This window comes from Solanum verrucosum, unplaced genomic scaffold (assembly GCF_900185275.1).
Source record: "Solanum verrucosum unplaced genomic scaffold, falcon-dt-bn FXZP01000177.1, whole genome shotgun sequence".
Classification (NCBI taxonomy): domain Eukaryota; kingdom Viridiplantae; phylum Streptophyta; class Magnoliopsida; order Solanales; family Solanaceae; genus Solanum; species Solanum verrucosum.
In genome coordinates, this window is record NW_026020401.1 from 136,322 (window position 1) to 159,583 (window position 23,262).

Sequence of the window (23,262 nt, forward strand, 5' to 3'; positions counted from 1 at the left end):
TTTGGTCAAGTTCAAAGCTCTCTTTTTCTGGATTGAACATATAATATATCGTTCCCCAGTTTAAATGAGAACTAACATTTGCTAGCAATGAGTTCACATGTGAATATATCATCCAAGGTCAATAAAGACCTCCCGGCACCCAAGACAGGAACTATATTTAAAATAGGCTCAGCGTCTACTTTATTTCTCCGACTCATCTGAACAAGTTCATTAACACATCAGAGAAGATTGCAGACAATGTTCCATGAGAGATATTAAGGTTGCTCGCAAAGTACAGCCGGAAATTCTGCAAAAAAAGGAGACAGTGTTAAGAGGACTAGAATACTTCATCTGGGAAAAAGAATAGCAAAGCAAGAGAAGGTCTTTTGAAGTGCGGACTATAAAAGAGAAATCCCCAGCTTTAGTGGCTCAATCTTTGTCCATTCCTCCCTACCATTACTGAGAAGTAGGAGTGACAAACGAGCGAGTTGAGTCGAATAATGAGTCTATCAAAAACGAGTTAAACAAAAATGGATAAAGTACTCGAATAGACCCATATTGTAAAGGATACAAATATGAGTGGATACCCATATAAATTACCCATTCTAGCACCCCTACTGAGAAGTAACCAAGCCTTTCAAACAATTTTATTTCAATGGATTGGAAGGAAAAGAGAGCTATTTTTCCACTGTTTACTTTTTTCTACCACTTTCTCATCCTTTCAGCACCTTCAGCTTAGACAGCTAATTACTCATAGTAATAGCTATAATGTGCTCAAGGCATAATCTCTTTTCGAAAAAAATCCGTGTAGGCATCGACAGAGAACTTCCCCATATTTTCAATAACATGTCTAATGCAAAGAGCGACTAGTTATTGAAGTTCTTCCCGGATATTACTCTTCAACCTCCACCGCAGCCACTCCAATTTCACCTATGTAGTTCATCAACTACAAACAATTGTACCCATATTGCATAATAAGGTCAAGAAAAGACTCCTTCTTAGTCTCTTTTTCTCCCTGAGAAGTATTTATTTAATAAGGCCCCCGACAAGTATTTTTCCTGGTCATTTTTCTTGAAAGAAAAGTGAAAGTAATATATTTAGCTATTTAATCAAGGAGACCTTGCACAGATTTATAAGTAGAAGTACGATATCACTCCAGGAAAATTTGTGAAATAAAACAGTTGGCCAGGAAAAAGAAACTAACCATTATGTCGTCCCAAGAGAAATTATTCTCCGAAAGGATTTTATCGAGACGAGAAATGCAAAATCTTGCGATCAATATAACTTGTTCCTTTTCAACAAGACCTTTGGACATAACATTGGCAGGACATGCAACACTAGCGAGGGAACAATTTTTTGCTACAAGCTCTTCAGTAACTGAAAGAATTACTGTGCATATTTTTCTGTAAGCAACACATTTCTGAAGGCTAATGTCATGCCCCCAATAATCTTGTTCTGTGGATTGTGATTGCTTGGCTAAGTCAGTTGGACCCGACAAATACTCTCCCGTGTAAAACTTGGGTTTTACCTCAACCAGAGCTCTACATAGAGAAAGTGCACTCAATTAATTATTTACGAGAAAGGCCGATAAATAATAGGTTCATTTTATTCTCATGTCATACTTACTGGAGATAGACAACATATGGCATAACAAGAAACACAAATACAAAGAGAATTAAAATGATGATAGCAGATATCCAATTACACTACAGCTAACTATTCACATAACAGTTCTTGGAGGCACAAATATTAGAGTGTCATTTATACTGTGGCCAATGGAGCACTGCCGACACAAATTACCTTTTCGGCAGATCAGGAACAAAAACATATAGGAAAATTGGATCTAGGATTTTGGACTTCTTTGTGCCATCAGCATGGTTCGACTTCATTTGCTTAAGAAGTGTTTCTGTTTTCTTTTGGACAATAATTCTTTCTGATTTTTCTATAGATTCTGAACAATATATCACAAAAACCATGGCTGATGTAGATATTGAACAGTTAAAGCTTCTAGCAACTGCTTCACTGTTTTCCAGTGCCTGTTCAAGTTCCGCAACAGGACCTCCTTCACAGAGCAACATAGTTGCTGGGTCAAGCCCAGCTGTCCTGCCATGTGTAGTATCTCATTGTGCAAAGTTGCCTGCAACATAATGGTGTGGTAAATAAATCAGAAGCAAATTTTCAAGATGATTATTCTCCCTGATAGTAACAGAAGCTATAAATATCTAGTTAATTATATGCTTCATATTCAAGTCCAAAGCAAGACAGATTGACAATGATAATCGAGCTGGTCCCAGAACAATATGAATGGTTAACTATTTAAGAGATCAGTACCTGACTGTATGGACCAATACAGCTAGGAGCCCAGCAAGAAATACTTTGTACATGCAGGACCTTTTTAGTAGGATCATTTGCCACTAAAACTTCAATATATGCCCTCCCTAAACCAACTAGCAATAGTGGGAGCTCAATGGTGGACCGTGATGGTACACCATAACAGCACTTTTCTTGAGTAATAAATCTGACATAGGTCTCATTTGCCACAACAAACTCATCCATATCAGCAATATAAAGATGGATATACAGTACATTTTCCCAAGAGGAACCATTTTCCACGAGCAGAGCTTCAATTCTCATTAGAACAACCTCCAGATCCTCCTGCAGATCTGGCAATAACAAGGCTAAAAGCATTGAAAACAAAAGCGATCCAAAAGAGACACGAAAAAGGAACTAGATCATAGAGAAAATTTAACATATAGCAGAATATCCAATATGATTCCACTTATAACATTAACCTTCTACAGTAACTCCAATGTTTTACCTGATGAATTTTTACTGGAGTCTTGGAGCCAGCAAGAAATAGAAAAGACATTATCCTTCATTGTTGTAGAAACTTTGAGCTCCTGTTTAGTAACACCTCACCGCTCAGAGCTTTTAGCAACAAATTCACTAGCAGCTTCACCTTCTTGTTGGACATCTCCTTCCACTTCAAATACTGTATCCAAATTGCTGGCTTCGTCAATGCCATTTGAAGATATTGACTCTACCTTATTTTCCAGATGGAATGCCAGGGGGTGGAGGATGCCAACAGGGGCTATGGAATCTGGAGAATGCAAGACGATTTGAAATTCATCCAGCACAATTCGAGCATTCTGGGAGAGTTGAAAAAATTAGACAAGTGATGGAAAAAGAGGGATGTAACTTTTAAGCACTAAGTTCATACTCAACGTCACATCATTATTGCTTCAGTTGACTTTGAATGTCAATTTTAGCTTTCAATCAGAAAATCTGGGAGAGTTGAAAAATTAGACATGATAAAGAAAGAAGAGGTACGTAATTTTAAAGCACCAAATTTCGTTCCCTGTCTCACATCTTTTTTCTTCATTTAACTTTTGAAGGTTACAATGAGCTTTACTAAATCCATTTAGAGGACTACACTCTAATTTTTCCCACCAAAATTTAGAAAATAATTAATCCCAACAAAAATTGCAAAAATAAATGCACAAGGATGTACTATCACACCACGAAAATGCATTTTTTGAAAATGCAACATAAACAAAAATCATGGATCAGATGGATAAATATTCTCCAAAGGTGCTTGGTGATACTTCATCACAGAAGTAGTAGTTAAACTATCATACTTTTTGAGACCACAGAGTACAACCAAATATTCTCTATGCAGTCCATCCGAAAGGGGAGAGAGATGGAATACTTGCCTTAAATTGAGGGCAATCAAGCGTTAATGTTTCATATTCTCCACCTTCACCACATACATTTATTCCATATAGCCAGAGGCGTATCCAGGAGGGGGTCACCGGGTTCACGTGAACCCATGCTCCCCTCCCTCCTGAATTCATATATAGTAGTGTTATATTTTTAAAAATATATGTAAACATAGATGTGTGAACCCACACTTGAAGTATCATATAATGTTGTGTGATAATGATTGGGTGCACCTCTGAGGCTAGAAATTTGAACATTTTATTTATCTTGTTTTATTTTCTTTCTAAAATTGGGTAACACCTCTCTAAGTGGTTTGGATAGATAAAAAATATTTTTTTACCTATAATTTTAAAATTTGAATGATTTTCAGTGATAAGAACCTAAATGTTAAACTGATCAAATTTATTTCTTAATCCATCTTTTCGTAATAGTGCACCAATCATCTCAAAATCCTGGATACGCCTCTGATATAACCTGCCAAAAAGAGAAATAAAAATGCGAAAAAGTGAAGTAAAACAAAGCCAAAATTTTTGCTAACCATATCATACTCTTTTAGCTTGTGGAGATCGGGGCTCCAGGTATGCTGTCTCTTTTCCGAAGTGTTTTGAGGGGTTCTCAAGTCATCAATTGATTTCATATCACGAATCCTACATGCATAATATTTACATGTGAAATCACAAATTAAAAGACCTCACAGATTCCTACCTTCACTGCTATTGCAATAATTCCATTCCTTGTCTGCCATGGGAGTGGAGGGACAAAAGAAAAGAAGAGAACTTCAGAATAAAGTTATAATAACAATTAATATTTTCTCTATTTCTAACACAAATATACCATTTCCTGCAGAAGAAATGATTGATCTTGCTTCCATAGGTACGCCAATGAAACGAGCCCTAACCTTGAACATAAACTTTCAACTCGTAAACTCTGGTAGTCAGATGCAATTGCACCAGAAGATACTGCTGTAACAGAGGGTATCTGTCTTTTTACTTCATTCAACAATATAAACATATCTTCAACTTCATCACCCGGAGTCATACTGTAGCTTAGGTCATGATGCCTGCGAAATCCAACTAGAAAAGTTATAAATAGAACATTATAAATAAAAAATTGTGCTGTAGGTATGAAGCTGCTTTTTTTTTATCTTTGGCATATGCAAGTTAACAATTACATTAATATAACATTTTACAGAGATTATTCAGGTAGAAGTATTACGAAAACATCATTTGCCCATTCTATCTGTTATATATATATATATATATATATATATATATATATATAAATAAAATTAAGACAACTTCACATCTCTATCCTTCAACAAGAAATAAATGTCACCTCTCCGGTTCTTTAATAAGAACCCAGTAATAAATTTTACAAACTTAAGCAATTGACTGCAAAAAGGCTTGCCTTGTGGATCCATGAATTCGCCTCCGGAATAATGGGAGTCCCATGCATTTAGCATAACTAACAACCATCTGGTGCCCAACTTGCAGATACAGTTACCGAACATTTTAAATGAAAACTTGGTATTAGGGAGAGGAGGAGAATATCACTTATCTTTCTTATTAACAAAGCTTATGATCAGAATTCTTGTAAATTGAAAGGAAATTTCCACTAGTAGATAGGAGACATCAAGATGCTAGAAAGTGGATCAATAAACTATTACTCAACCTGAAATTAGTTCTGGTGTGGCTATATAAATTCTCGGCATTCAGGTTCTATCATTCCAATATAACTAATTTGTCTTTTACACAAATGTTGGATTCTCTATGTCAGTCTCATACTATTGCAGCAGAAACATACAAGTCTAACCAGGATAAAAGGAATCCTGAAAAACGCTAGACATGCTGTTAGTGTTACACTGACCAACTCAACTATTATTATCGTCTATAGAGATAATTTACTTCACCTGCATTTTGCTTTTAGTTAGGTCCACACTGATTCTGAGATATTTGTATTTGTATTCTGAAACAATTTCCTTTTAGAATCTTCAATCATCAAATGATCGCATCAATAACCCAATGCATCTAGAGGTTTATATAGGACATGGACAAAGTCAGTAGCACTAGGGCCTTCGAGTTGGAATTTCCAACTATAAACAAGTGTAGCGAAGTCACCTCCATTCTTGATTTCTATTGCAACAGAGGGAGGTATCATAATAGAGTCAAAATCACGATTAGAGCCTGTCTAAATAAAAGGAAGAACCAAATCCCCTTCTTCCTGATCTTATTAGCCTTACATTAGGCCTAAGAGCAAGGAAATCTCAAGAAAGTGATGTCAAAGCTTGTGGATACACATCAATTGGCATTCATCAAGGGTAGGCAGATCATGGATGCCATACTTATAGCCAATGAATGTATAGATGTGAGGAAAACTAAAGTTCCTGGAATTCTATGTAAGTTGGACATAGAAAAGGCCAATGATCACCTCAATTGGGACTTTATGTGGTAAACACAGGAGAGGATGGGTTTTGAAAATAGGTGGACAAATTGGTTGAAGTATTGTGTGAGAATAGTCAAATTCTCAGTTTTAATAAATGGTACCCCCTCTGGTTTCTTCCCTCTGAAAGAGGATTAAGGCAAGGGGATCCTCTCTCCCCCTTCCTTTTTATCCTAGCTATGGGAGGACTAAGTGACATGTTGAAAACACCACAATCAAATAGCATGATCAGAGGGTCTTGGATTAATGATAGTGACACCAGGGGCTTATCTATCTCCCATTTGTAGTATGCTGATGACACCCTAGTGTTCTGTGGTGCAGAGGAAGAACAACTAAAGCATCTAAGGATCATATTCATACTATTTGAAGCTGTCTCTGGACTACATATAAACTAGAGCAAAAGTTTTGTCCACCCCGTGAATGAAGTCCCAAAAATCAACAGACTAGCTGGCATCTTAGGAGGTAAAGTGGGAGAAATGCCTACCACTTACCTAGGGATACCTCTAGGAGCAAACAGTAAATCAAAGAACATATGGAATGCAGTGGTGGAGAAGTGTGAAAAAAGCTGGTAAATTGGAGAAGCCAATACCTATCCTTGGGTGAAAGATTGACACTAATTAATAGCGTGCTTGATGCTATGCCAACCTACATGATGTCTTTATTCCCTATGCCAGGGAGAGTTTAAAAGAAGTTAGAATCCATTAGGAGAAACTTTTTATGGCAAGGAAATGGAGAGGGGGAAAAGAAATATCACTTGGTGGAATGGGATGTGGTGTTAAACAACAAAAAAGAAGGGATAAAGAATCTCAAAGTTCAAAACAAAGTCTCCACTTGAAGTTTGCTTCTGTAGAACAAGGACTGTGGAAAGATGTTATAATCTCCAGATTTGCAATGGACGACTTATGGATTACTAAGGAAGATAGAAGCCTTTATGGGGTTGGTTTATGGAGAACGATAAGGAATTTGTCGTCTAAAATATGGGGAAATTCAAAAATTGTTGTAGGAAATGGAAGGAAGACATTCTTCTCGAATGATGTGTGGCTTGGACAACACTCCCTGAAACAACAATTGCATCCTGAGATTTATAATTTGAACCAACAGAAGGAAGCAACAGTAGCAGAAGTCAGAGACGACCAAGGGTGGAACCTATCTTTTAGGAGAAGGTTGAATGATTGGGAAATAGACAAATAAGCTGATTTCTACAAATCTTTGGAGCAGGCAAAAAACCTTGACACAAATGAGGATAGTTTACAATGGTTGAGGGCCAACAATGGGAAGTTCACAATAAAATCAGCTTATAGACATCTTGACAAGCCAGCTGAAATGTTTCTACCCTGGCCTTGGAAGATGATATGAAAAATTAATGTACCTCACAAGGTGGCTTATTTCACCTGGTTGGTAGCTAGGTAAGCAGTACTAACTTCGGACAATCAAATGAAAAAGGAAAGCCAGTTATGCTCCAGGTGCTTTTTTTTGTGAAATAAAAACACAGACAACAAAACATCTCTTCCTCCATTGCAGAGCGACGGAAAAATTGTGGCATGTCTTTTTGAATTTGAGGGGAATCAGTTGGTCCATGCCAAGACACACCTCAGATTTTCTAGCATGTTGGAATAGAGAAATGAATACATCAGGTCACAAGGAAAGATGGAAGATTGTCCTTGCTTGCATCTAGTGGACAATTTGGAAAACAAGGAACCAGAGATGCTTAAAAAACAAGAGCATCCCTTTCTAGACTGCCTTATAACCTTTTATTTTTGGTGTAACCATGTCCTTCCTAGAGAGGTGGAGGCTACTACTCACTTTTTAGATAGTTTAGGAGGGGTATAGATGATAGATCTTTTGGTTTTGCTTACTGTATACTCCTGATGTAATTACTACTGAAATACACCAATGGTGCATTGTTGTCTATAAAATGTTAACTTTCTCAAAGAAAAAGAGCAAGGAAGTCTCAACTCCCCAATCCACCAGGGTGAGGAGTGAACCTTCTGACTGATTCAATCTCATCTATTGCTGCCAATCAACAACCCATTTAAGGGGACATTCTCTCATTTTATCCTCCATATATACAACTTTTACCCTCTATTGGATGTGATCATTTATTTCTTATCAAGCATGTATGACCGCACATCCATCTTAATATTGGAACTTCTACAACATTTTCTCTCTGTGGATGTCTTCACCTTACAAGCCCAACAATCATAATATTGATTTTCTCACAAGTCACAACTGTTTTAGCAGAAAAATACATCAAGACATTTCATAGCAGATACATAATAGAAACTTTCTAATAGCAGCTTACAACCTCAAGGTGCGCAAGACAGCCTAGACACCACCATTATCATAGAAGATAGAAAAAGCAGCTTATAACTAACCAAAAGATCATATTTTTTTTCATTTTGATAAGTTTCAGTCAGATTGAGTTTTGCAAGAAGGATGTTCCCTAAAGCATTAGTGCCATTTTCACATACATATAAAATTAACTTCTCTAATTCAACACATCTTCAATAAAATAATCCAACTATGACAGATCCTCTGAATGTTATGCATATAGGAAATTCATATGTTGGGACTTAGAAGCAGAGACAGAGCCAGAGACAAAATTTGAAGTTTATGTGTTTGGGATTCTAAAGTCACAAGGTTCTAAATTACTCTCTCTGTTTTAATTTGTCTGCTGATTTTAACTTCGCACGAAGTTTAAGAAAGTAAATAAACTTTAGAATCTTGTGGTTTTAAACAAAAGATAGGTAGAATGTACCAAAACACTCTTTGACCTTGTGGTCTTAAAACATGCCACCGACAAAGTTAGAATTTAAGAGTTGCCCAATAAAAGGGAAGAGTCATACTTTGAAATGGAGGAAATTAAGACAAGCAAATTGAAAGTGGGAGTGATAATTTGTACATTTTCAAATGAAAATTTTAATATATGGGTTTGGACCAAAGTTACTGGCTTTGGCCAAACTTATAACCAAAGGCTAGCTCCGCTCCTGCTTACAAAAGTGTCACCATATGTTCTTTCAGCATTTAAAGGGGAAAAAAAAGAAGAAAAAAGCCCACTGTTTGATACATGTAGCTATCAAGCTCATCGGTTGCATCATCAGCAGGAATCAAATCAGCCAACGCAACAATCTGAAAATTACCAGAATAAGAGCACAATAACAAGACAAAATCATCAAACACCTACGCAAATAGACAAAAATTGAGAACCTCGTGACCATATTGAATGCATTTCATCATGGCGTAGCAACTATCCTTGCCACCACTGACTAAAGCAACGACTTTCATATTGTTTAACACCGCCTCCGGCCAGTAACTGTCTCCTTCTCCGACAAGATAGCGCCGGCGAAAGCTATGTGAGGCTCCACCCATTTTTTGACATGTGGATCTTGGGGCCCAAGTTATCAGTTAAGGCTGAAAAATGAAACCAAAAGGAGAGAAAATATAAAGTTTGAGTGGGAATTGCGAGACAATTGTGGGATCCACATCAACTTCGATTAAATAAATTAAAATATTATATTGAAAGTGAAAAAGTGTACAGTAAAAAAAGTAAGGAAGGAAATAAAAAGTTATATTATTAGCAGATCAATATTTTTATTTTCTTTAAACTTTTATTTTATAATTTGGTATTTGACGTTAATAATAAATTAGTTTGAAGACAATAAAATGTACACAATTCTTATCTTATCTTGTAATATAGAACTATTTTTAAAAGTAACGCAAGTTTAAAAAAAATATAGTGTAAACAAATTTCAATATAAGAATAATATTTTTTAATATGTATTCAATTCAACACGTTAAATAAATGTTAAATAGAGTTCAACATGGGTGTTTTTAATAAATAATAACACCCATCGTTTATAATTTGGATTGAGTTTCAGTCGTAGTTCTTTGTATAAAACTTATATATATATATATATATATTTTATACAATTTTCATTTAGGCTTGTTATCCGATGTGACTTTCAATTACAAGTATTAATAATACTCTTTCATATAAAAATTAATGATATTTTTCTTTTGTTTTTTTTTTTCCTTTTAAATTCATATTAATTATATTTGTTGTCATGCGTTTTCATAAAATGATTATACAAAATTACGGATATTTTTAATAGTTTTTAGAATCTGGAAATATAAATCATATTTCTTTAAAAAGTTGAATATTTATCTCAAAATCTATGATAAAACACATGATGAAACTTCACGCAATAATAACTTGACAAAAGTATTTGAAAATCTATAGTCAACCACTAGCTTAGTAATAGAGTATGACATATATATAAATTATTATTATTCCTTAAAAATCGTGCAAAATTTATTATAATCAAATAAAATAGTGGTCAATTGAAATTGTATCTAAACCATATCTTTTATTTTTATAAAATAGAAAATAAGAATATTGATCAGCTAATAATATGACTTTTTATTCCCTTCCTTACTTTTTTACCGTGCACTTTTCCACTTTCAATATAATATTTTAATTTATTTAATTGAAGTTGACGTGGACCCCACAATTGTCTTGCAATTCCCACTCAAACTTTACATTATCTCTCCTTTTGGTTTCATTTTTCAGCCTTAACTGATAGCTTGGGCCCCACGATCCACATGTCAAAAAATGGGTGGAGTCTCACACAACTTTGGTTGATTGGGCCTCTACCATAATAAAAATTTTCGAGTTTATGCTACTTATTTTTGTCTTTCTTTGTTTGACTAAAAGTAAGTAAAAGTTGTTGCGTAAATTTTCTTGGGTTTTGTGACATCTCCGTTTTTTGAGTCAATCAACTAAGCCTGCCAAGCGTGCGAGTAACTTGACTAATTATAATGACATCAACTTGACATACGGTCCAATAAGATGATTAAGTGGCTGTTTGGAAAGTGTTAAATGGCCAGAATTATGTGGCCATAATTTGGTCAGAATTATAAAAAGACTTATTTAATCTTTTTCTCTTTTAAAGTAAAATCAAGTCTTTATTACTACTATTTTCTAAGCTTCTAAAAATACGTGTGAACAATAATTATTATGTTTAGTGAGTTAGAATTATTATTAATTGTGTGAAGGAAATTATTTAATGGACTTTATAATGTGGGATCCATTACAATCTAACTTCACTTTTTTTTAATTCTTCCTAATTCATTCTTTCTAACTTCATCATTTTTGTCATCCTTTCTCTTTTCTTTTCCATTACATGTAAAATTAAGTTATACAAATTCTAATTTCATAAGATATTTTTGGATACAGTTTATCAATGATTTTCTAATTTTGAACTTGTAAAATAATATTTATTTATTTATTTTTATTATATACAAATCATCCAATTCTACAATCAAGCACACACAAAAAAATATTCGTTAATATCTAATGTCATAACACAAAATTTGTTGGGGATAATATTACATTTGTTTTCTTTATTTTAATTTCATTATAGTATATTTAATACACTATCATCAATATTAAAAAATAATATGATTTGATTATCTTTTTTCTTCACTAATATATTCATTTGAATATTCTATTTCAAAAAAAAGATACCCATTTGAATATTATATTTCATAATCATCTTTTAAAAAATAAATAAAACATTTTTTATGATAAACTTTAAAGACTATTCTTTTCAGATATTAAAAAATCTTTTTTAATAAAGTTTGTACTTTTATGTGATAAATATAAAAAGATAAGTTTCGTGTGATAAATTTAATAGTAAGATGAATTTTATGTATTAAAAAATAAGAAAGTAATTATTCGTGTTATAAATTCTTTTGATATTTTATAGTGAAAATATGACACAACACTATAAATAAGTTAATTACATACATGGTAATTTTAGAAACTTCCTTTAATGTGATACTCCTCACAAAATTCAGTAATATATTTAATACTTCTCACATTTGATTTTTTTTTTTTTTTAAATCTTTTAATTTCAATGATTAATTTCAGCCTTAAACATCATATGTGTGGATTTATTTGCTTATCATTATCTGAATATTTTGTTCAGTTAATAAAAAAAATTGTTTGAATTTTTTTGTGTATGTGTATAGTTCATTTGATTTATTTTTAAAATAAATATTGTTCAGTTAATAAAAAAAAAAGAATTGTACCTTAAAAAAATGTTCATAAGGTATCAATGCATACTTTGAAAATTTATTTTTTCGCTTAAAATAAATCTCTTTATTAAAGAAGACAATTAAATTTCTCATTAATAATAACTACAAATGATTATCTTATCTACTTAAGATTATACTTAATTATTTTGTAATACAAATTTAGTAAAATATAGTAATTAAGCGTAGATTCAAAAAAATAGTTGAATTTTTCTTTAAATATAATCAACTAAATAGATTAGTCTATATATATAATGGATGTTTTCAAGAGAAAATAATAATATTATTTTGGAAATTAGATAGTTCTAAAAAATAATTGATGATACGACATTTATAACTATGCCATGAATAACATTAGATTTTTATATCATAATCATTCCAAACAAGAATTTAGATATATAGACATTGATGAAATTATTTTACAAATTTTAACCATGAATACAAAATACAGTTTACTCCAATAATATTAATTAAGAAGATGTTTCAAAACAAATAAATAAAAGATCACTCAATACCTACTTATCAATTATAATACTTTAAAATAGATGTATTTTATGTAGGATACTATATTAAATTAGAATATATTTAATATTAATATATGTAAATAAAGTATAACATAATTAGGATATACATTTTTTTAAAATTATTTTCATTTAATATAGAATTTTCATTAACTTAAATATATTCGATATTTAAGTTAAAGGGCAAAAATGTCCAAAAATAAACTAGTTTATAGTGTGAACATGTCCTTTTATAATTCTGACCAAAAATTTTATGCCAGAAAGGATTTTCCCATTAGGATATACATTTTGAAAAAAATATTTTTATTTAATAAAGAATTTTCTATCGAAGGAGATATTAAAATTCATGTTAATAATATAAATAAAAATATGTTTTTAAATATAATTTGAAAAATATTTCAATAATGATAATCAAAACTCAAAATACTTTAGAATTGATAAAAATCAACATTATAGAACTACGTAATTTAATTTTTTTAAAACATAATAATTAAATATGTAGTTTGATATTTTAAATATTAGTTTAATTTTTAAATATGTAGTTTTAAATACGTAATTTAATTTTTTAAAACATAATATTTAAATATGTACTTTAATTTTTTAAAGCATAATAATTAACAAATATCAAAACAACAACATTAATGTGTAACTATCTTGGGTTGTTGTGAAATAGGATCGACACTTATGAACCATATGAGTTTTAGTATTTTTTTTATTATATCAATATCTACCGATTCTAAAGTATTTTGAATTTTGACTGTTATTAATTGAACTATTATACATTATATTTAAAAAATTATATAAAATTGAATTTAAATAATTATTTAAATAGGTAATTTATTTTTTCTTAATTTAAAAGTGAGGCATGTCAGCCTCTTTTATCAAAAACACAAGTAAATGCAGCAAAGCACAACAAACAAAATGGTGAAAAACAGAAAAAACAAAATTACAATAGGTAATTTAAATTTATTCATATAATAAATACAATAAAATTACTCAATTTTAATTATTCTTAATCAGTTTCAAAAGAATATTAATTTGAGAGGAAAAATATATATTGTGACTATAATTGTGTATACTTAATATTTTAACATATCATTTAATAGCAAACATTTTTTTTATAAAACAACAAATAATACTAATAAAGAAAAATATATGTGAGAAGAGCCTTTGATTGTCACGACCCAAAAATAGACGTGATGACGCTCGTCTTATCCCACCATAACAAGTCAGCCTAACACTCACCCATTACAATAAAATACGGAAATTTCATAATTAATTTAAAAATACCCCAAAAATCTGGTTGTCACGTGTACAAGCGTCTAAAGTATTACAATAGATTTGAAAGAAAACGTAAGTCTCAAATGATGTTGTCTCTAAAATAGAACAATATCATAAATAAGAGTAAGAAGGTCCACTGAGATGATAAACAACTACCTCACAAATCTCCAAGAAGCCTCGAAAAATAAGAGACTGGAAAGTATCACAAAATCCAGGCTCGTAACCTACAAAAAATTGTAGAAGCAAGGGGTGAGTACCAAATCACACGATACTCAGCAAGTACACCTCTAAACACAAGCTAAGGGAATAGAATACGGGTACTCCTTACATCCCAACTGAACCTCCACAACCTGCATAAAATCAGTCCAACCTAACAGTTCACAATTTACATAACACCCAGCTCAACAACAATCACTGTAGCAAATCACATATCCTCAACAACAAACTCAATATTCATCAATCACAAATTTCACAAAAAGGCACTCACAAATATCAACAACACACAAGATCAAGTTCATCAATTAGAGGTAATCAAACATCAAGTACTTTCCAACCATCAATAAAACACATAATCATCAAGAATGAAGGATGTCATGGGATGCAATGCAATATGACACCATGAAATGATATGCCTCAGAATACCAAGTACTCTCTCAACCGTATATACATGATATTCCTCGGAAATACATCGATAGGGACTCGCGAGGTCCATATATCGACACAGACGATTTCCACGTGTTTGTGCGGTCTATCTCAACGCAATATCATAAATCAAACAAATTTCTCACGGACGATCTCCACGTGCCCAAATTATAATTTTAACATCTCACCATCCTCAACACGGACTATTTCCACGTCCCCAACTTATACTCAATCTCACGTCAATGCATGTGCACAATATGCTTTTAATAAAAGGGATGATGCATCTCAATCAAATATCAATATGATATGTAATCACCTCAGCTATCACCAGTGTACGGGTTCAATAAAGAACACAATCACACATAATAAATCAAGTCAATAATATATCAGCTAATGCCCATATGCTTTGGCATTCTCGAATTACAATCCGCATACTATAGTAATAAACTTTCCCTTTATAACACTGGTACTTGTACCAATGCCCGTCACAAACAATTCTCAACACATCACACACAAACAATTAATCACATTGCCTTTAATTAACCCTTTTTCCATTATTAGAATTAACCAATGTGGACAAGTCAACCCATCACCAAGTCTCATTACCTCCAAACACATGTTACAAGGAAATACACGAATTCCATATACTTAACAAGGGTTTAGAAATTCACTTGCCTCAAATAGTCGAACAATCACTCCGGGACTTGAGTCTTCCCCTTTCACTGGGCACCAAATCAATACAATCTATCCAAACAAATTACCACCATAAGATTTTGAAATTAACAACACCCACATTACTATGTGTTTAGCCTAGAACCAACAATTCACCCAAATTTATAATCCAGTTCGTAAATCTTAATGTCAATCAACATTTCAACTATCATATTTTTCAAGTTTCAAATCTAGGATTAAGTCTCAATTTTCCCAATATCATAATTCGAATGGTATTCACATAATACCATACTTCTAATATTTAACTACCTATCTCAATATATTAAAATGTGAGTCATAATATGATGACTAAAGAAAATCTCAAACAACAGAGCCACATAAAAATGTCGGTGGTGTCAATTTATGTTTAACAATATACAAAACTTATGCCTTCTTTGAAATAGTAATCATTAGCACCTCATTAATTAACAATCGAGGACAATACTTTCTCTTCCCCCACTGTAACATGTTGCCCAACATCCAATTCCTTAGCTCCTGACCTACCTCACATGAATACCCCACTAAAACTTGTACCCCAAATTCCCAAACCCACGTACAACAACATTAATTGAAAGAACAATACATTCTAAAAACCAATATAATACTCCTTCCCCTCCAAGTGACAACACATTCATTAATTCATGAATATACAATTTATTATGGGATTAAAGATTTCAAATTTGAGGTTCTTACCTGAATATGGTCACTCTCGTGGGACGCCGCAACTCACAGGTAAGTTCTCATCCAAACCCTTTCTTTTTTTCTATTTTTTCCCTATGCGCGAACTGTTGTTGTTCACAACAGCCATCAATATTTGCCCTTTTATTTCTCTTTTAATTTTTTTTTAAATTTATTTTCCTTTTCTATAATTATTAGCAACAAAATAATCTTTTATTAAATCTGACAATCATATCACTCATTCTTATAAGTCATATAAATTATTTGTAAAAGTTACTAAAAAGGGTTAATATAAAAATAATGATTAAAATTCATAAAACGACTAAGAGGGTCGTTACGTTATCTACCACTAAAAATCATGTTCATCCTCGAACAGAAAGATGGAGAAGGAAGAATAACCGATGTTACCAAAAGCCTGAGAAATGATCTTTTAGACTCAGTGCTCATTTCTCCTAGTGAGCTCCTCCTTAAGACCATCCCATCAAGATCAACTACTAATTACTGATCTTTCTAATCAAATTTGATAAATCTACAAATCACGAGTGATTACCAACCCACAAACTAATCTATGAACCAAAGCTAAACTGAAGCCCTCTGGACCATAACACAAACATCATGACGAATCTTTTCTCACATAACCAAGAAAACCTTCTGAATCAATACTGACTACAACTAGAAGCGAGCCTGAATCAACCACCAGACACTCATAATGCACATACCATCACATATCTTAGCACGATTCCCTTTTCACAAGCTTAAGTTATAAAAATCTGATCTTTAGACATCGAGTACCCATCAAGGGAGAATCAAACATATCTAATCCAAAGAAGAACAAGATCAGGTAAGCACCCAACAAGTGGTACAGTCTAAGATGCATAACCTTTAACAACACTGTCAGATAACTGCAACTATTCACGAAATCTCTTATATAAGTTCTCATAAGGAAGATCGTGCATATAGAAACAATGGTATACTTCTACTTTTCTAGACAACACCAAATATGCTGTAACTGAAGTGAGCAAGTCTAACCAAGGATGCCACTTTACCAAGAGGACAATCACAGGATCGGTACACCCGATCCACCACTAGGAATTCACCAATAGATATGAAAACATGTGTGGGTATAGGTAGCAAATCACACTCCAAACCATATCCAAAACGAAGTAGATGGTCATATAAGAATATATAGAATCAAAGTCGAATAATACTAGAGACTTCTTCCATAGTGCCCATATCAAACATTTTCATCCATCTAACTCCATCTCCTTGATTTTTAGCCACCCACAATCAAATAGTCTAGTCTTCATTACAATCGTAAACATTACTCGATTCATTGAATCCCACATGATCTTCACAATACTTCATTAAAGTCAACACTCCTAATATTAACAATTCATCATAACCACATTAATCATTTACCTTACTCTCAAACTGTTACTAGTATCAAAGTCTTTTAACAAACCCATTGTCACCTCCAAAATTTTCAAATTATGGCACTCTCTCTTTCTAAATAAGCATTTTATGATAAATACGAGTCCCACACAAGGCTGATAGCACTAATTTCAAAGTTGATAGTACCTTTCCATCAAGATAAAACTATTAAATCACACCCAAATTCAACTCCACACAATCTTTCACATACCAAGTTTCAATTACCATTCAACCTATCATATACCTCATGTTAAAACTTAGAGAAATTCTTGGTCACTATAATAATTCGGTATACTATAAGCTCATAACCTTTACTCACTATCAAAGCCTATGTAGCACATCATAACTGTTTGTGTCGTCCCATCAACAAAGTAGTTTCAATCCCCTCGAATCCTCATTAATCATATAAAACTGTAGGTCCACACCGTTGATCATCAATAAGTTACCTATCATAATTTAAACAATCTAGCTTGACATAACCACATAGAATCTTCCACACATCATTGCTTATCACCAAACAAAAACTCAATCTTTAGAAAAGTCGAAGATAAATTCCTAGTAAGTCTGTACCAAACTAGTTCACATATCACAGTATCTAAACTCATAGGCTACAAACCAATGGCTTATACGAGATGTTTTATTCCTTCATTTTTCTTAAATCTTTCGCATGACATAAAAGTCTAAATATCTTGAACTTTTCAATACACCAGACACTTATTCCTTTTGTTGTCTCACTCACCAATCTTATTCTTTGGCCAACAACCCTTGACATTTTTACCTTATCCTCTAAATAAAAACGTTAAATGAAATCCTTCCTTAGGTCCATTGAAAAAACAAAAATAACACACTTTATGACTCAAATCATGTACAAGTCCTTCCAAATGTTCAATATTCAAAGCGATCGATCATTTCTTACCTTATCTATCCATACCTTGACAAAACATACTATCACAAACATAAACTCACCATGAAAAACTTGAACTTTTGAATCCAACTATGTAACACAATCCCATTATCTATCAACATTAGCTCATACCTTGAAGATCTTTATGAATTCACGTATCTTAGACTATAATTGATCGCCTCTCCATTGATCTTTCCGTAACCTTCGTTAAAATTAAATTGTACCAATTACCAAACTCAAAACAATAAAGCACTTATCATCACCTTCAAGTCAAACGTGTATAGACTTCTTTCTCAAATCTAATCCAACAAATTTTAACTGATATGAATGATACGTAATACTATCACCATAACCATAATAAAATAGATGGAACCACATGTCTTTATACCTCAATTCTCAATCCCTTTGAAGATACCTCTTTAGCCCTTGCAATAAGAGAAAATATTCTTGTCCTCACCTCTTTCCGAAGGCTACACTACATCCCACTATTTTTTCATTATGACTCTAGTTCATTTCAATTCTATTCGAGTGGTGTCTCAGCACCTCTTATAACTTTCCATGCAACCACTGTAACATCCGACAATTTGAAATAACTTTGAAAAAGCTTGAAATTGAAAATAGTCATTTTTGGAAAAAAAATGTGAAATTTCAAAATCTGGAAATTTGGCTAAGTATGGAAAATAATGAATTTTTGGCCAACTTTGAACAGTTATAGCTCCTAGCTCAGGATGATCTAGGTGTGGTTCCAGTCATGTTTGTAAAGTCCGTGGAATGATCTTTCCAACGCCATAGAGTTTTCTCGTTTCCGAGTTCATATGAGCGAGTTATGCCCTTTGAAAGTTGGGCAGTTGGCAGGAAATCTGTCCGGAAATTTGTAAGGGTATTTTGGTCTTTTCCCTAGCCTTGTCTTTGGATATATATTAAGGTGTAAGACTTAATTGTGATTAGTTTTTCCTTTTTAAAAAAGAGTAAGGTTTAGGGTTCTTGAGAGAAAGGAGAGAAAGGAGAAGAACAAACAAGATTTCGTCAAAAGATCATCGTGGATATCATCGGGGGTGATCCCTTTTAGGTATGTGAGTTCATAGTGTTGGGTTTATTCTTTCCCCCACACGCCAAGCTCGTTTAATTTCGAGAAAAGATTGTTTATGTTTGATTGAAGTTGTTGGTTGGAATTATTGAAGTTGTAGTTGTGTTGTGTTGTAGTTCTTGTTGGTTTGGTGTATGTTTCCGGGAGTGTTTTTGAGTTGAAACTAGTGTATGTTAAGGGTTTTGATGATCCTAAGTGCTTGGGGGTTGAAGCTTTGAATATTGGAGGGTTTAGAGTTGGAGAAAATGAGGAGAAAAGTCAAGTTTTCGGGGAAAAGGGCTGGGGCGTCGCGCTAGCCAGCGCGCCCCAAGAAGGACTCTGAGGTCCAGCCCCTGGGGCGCCTCCCCTACCAGAGCCCCAACCAGACCTCTCTGAAGTTTGAGGTCTGGCGCTCCGCGCCTCTTAGAGCGCCAAGAGTGCCAAGCTTTCCCATTCCTTCCCCACTTTCTCATACATGTTCCTAGGTGTTGTACCTATGTTCCCTAGTTGTTTCCCATACCCCAAGGTACGTTTAAACGTCAAGAATTCGTCTATAACACGTGATCAAATACCTTGAATCCATGATTCCAATTCAAGGAGAGTAAGTTTCCAAGTCAAAGGAAGTTAAGAGTTAAGTCTAGAAGTTCAAGAAGGGAGTAAAAGCAAGTCTTTAAAGCTTTCCAAGAGTCTTTGTTGAATGTTTTAACTTCATTTTAAGGCTCAAGTTTCAAGTTAAGTCAAGTTTCAAGTTAAGTCAAGTTGCAAGTTAAGTCAAAAGTTTAAAGTTGAGTTCATTTCTCAAAAGTTATTAGGGAACTATGTTCCCAAAGAAGTTTCCAAATGTTTTTACATTTGAGTAAGAAAATAACTATGATTCCAAAAGCGCCTTTGGGCTAGTTTTCAAGAAAAAGGAACATTGTTTCCAAGTGAGCCTTCGGGCAAAGTTTTGAGTAATTATCTCAAATAAAGAAAGATGTGTTTAAAACACTTATGAGCTAAGTATTTTTGGGAGTAGTCTTGAGCACCGAATTGGGGACACGAGTTCATATAAACTCAACTCTCCATAAGAACCATGCGCCAACATGGGAGTTAACGGGTCATACTTTTTAGATGAACCCGTAAGATTAAGCTAGTGGATCTACTTAGTAAAGTTAGCTTCCTATATCACGGCAAGGTATAGGATGGTCCTTGGGCAACGTGAAGTAAAACGTTGTATCACCACTAGGGCTCATAGTGGTGATTGTCGGTTGAAAGAGTCTCCCACTAAAGTTATATTACTTTTGTATAAGTAAAGTTGAGTTGTTATTGTTTTACCTTTAACAAGCTAAGTTGTTTACACTATTTTACAAACTTTATATATTGCATGTGTCGTATTGCTTTATATATTGAGTTCATTTATTCATGAGTTGAATAGAGCCAAGGTAAGAGTTCCTTTGTACTCTTTTCAAGCTTAAGTTGTAGTTTAGCTTTCCAGCTCGCATACTCATACATTCAATGTACTGATGCCAGTTGGCCTGCATCTTATTGTGATGCAGACACAGGTACCCAGGGCTAGCATCCGGTTCGCCGTTGATCCAGTTGAGTACTTTCGAGTCAGTGGTGAGCCTCTTTGCATTCCGGAGGACTCGATCATTTTGTTCTCTTAGTTTTGTTTTATTAGGATGTTTTGGGGTCTGTCCCAACATCCATCTCAGTATTATAGAGGCTTCATAGACAGTCAGTCAGTTGGTTTGGAGTCTCTCATCTATGTATATATGTAAATATTCTATTTTGAGACTCGAGTTGCCTTTTTGGCCAGATTTTATTTAAGTCAGGTGGTTATAAAACCTTGTATTGCATTGAGTTATTCCGCTGAGTTAAGAAAGCCAGGCCAAGGGTTCGCTTGGGGGCCAACAATGGTCTTCGAGTGCCAGCCACGTCCAGGGTATAGGCTCGGGGTGTGACAACCACGCTACTCATCAAATAGTAGAAAACCACAACATTAGATACTTGCAAGTCGTCATTACCATACAAAATCTATTTAACCAACAATCATTATTATATAGTTGCATCTTAATCACAATCCATCACGAACTCTTACTACAATTATGCTCAGGCAGCCTTCAACATCACCACAAAGTCAACCTTATCATCGATATGACACCTCAAACCTAGTTATACCAATCAAATCCAAAGGACTAACTCAATTTTATACACATTTTCTTACTAAAATTCTTAATTACCTTCACACAAGTATACTCGTTGGGACTTCCTTTACCCATAAGCTTGTCATTTTAATATCGATCCACTTCCATGGAGCTTACAATGAAATCACCACTCATTTAAAATTCCTGAGATACATTCCACAACCTGAATGCATTAATATTGTACCCAACGATCCACCACTAAAAGCTTTCTTATAAATAATGCTTAACCCATTCATTCGTAGTAACAAGCTAGTTGGTTTCTCAAATATGAATGCAACATCAAATCTTATTATATGAGCATGTGATACAATTGATAACTCTTTAAGTAGTTAGTATTCACACTTGACAATCGATGTATCCATTTTCATATACCACTGTATCACATAATGAAAGTCCATTAGATCGATCACTAGAACACATCATACATATCGAGAAGATTGTACCCAAATAGCCCACACATTTCTATCTATTGAATATCTACAAAACATTCTTAAATTTATTATGCATTCTTTCTTAGATCAGGTCGGTAGTAGAAGTAACACATTTCATAATTCTAACCAAGTAAACATCGATACTATTGTAGTAGTCGGAACATGACCTCCTTTGATACACATTCAATCTATAAAATCGCAATAGAGGTTCTGACCACAATTGGCGCAACATCCTTCTCATGATTCGCTAAGAAATTCATACATGTTATAACCACTCTAGTAACTAGGGGTGTGCAAAAACCGAACCGACCGATAAATCGAACCAAAAAAAGTGTTATTGGTTTATTGTTATTGGGTTATTGGGATAACGGTTATTTAATGGTTTTACAAAAAAAAATATTGGGTTATCGGTTCGTTATTGGTTTTTAATATTGGGTTATTGGGTTAACCGATAACCCATTAAGAATATAATAATTTACTATTTTAATTTTTAGTTATACATATATATAATATATTAAAAAAATATTAATATAATTAGTAGTATATTAGACTAAAAATATAAAATCCTACGCAATTATTAACACTACTTAACAATTAACTCTCCTCTCTACTTTTAGTTATTTAACCTTTAGGTTTTACTTTTTAGTATTACTTATTTACTTTAGTTAGTTTATAATTGACTAATATTAGCTTTTGTACGATTGTAAATATCTGTAATTTGATTAACGTCAGGAATTCAAATTGTGTGTGTGTTTTTTTTTTAAATAACGTAAGAACTTCATTTAGTTACCATAAGCATGGCCTCATTTGCTACTGTTTTGACTTTTGTCTATGATTTGGTTTTATTTGATTCTCGTTATTGCATAAAAGGGACCTCATTTCATATATACTATGGTGATCGAAAATTAACCAAGTCTTTGTTGTGATGACCAAAATACAACAAGTTGGTCCTTGTTGTCCCGTTTGGAATGATTATTTCGATGTATGCGTATCGCGTCAAATTATTGGATAAGTCATATATTTGTTTTGAAAGCATTTTCTTATTGGTTAAACCGAAAACCGAACCGTTAAAGACCTAAAACCGATAAATCGAAAACCGATAACAAATATCTTATTGGTTTGGTTATCGGTTTAGCATATTTAAAAACCGAAAACCGATAAACCGAACCGATAATAC

At 33.2% G+C, this 23,262-nt stretch overlaps 1 pseudogene; it reads right to left on the minus strand.

Moving 5' to 3' along the window:
• LOC125839870 (uncharacterized) lies at positions 1 to 3,137 on the minus strand (annotated as a pseudogene).
• Between the last annotated feature and the right edge of the window lie 20,125 nt (positions 3,138 to 23,262).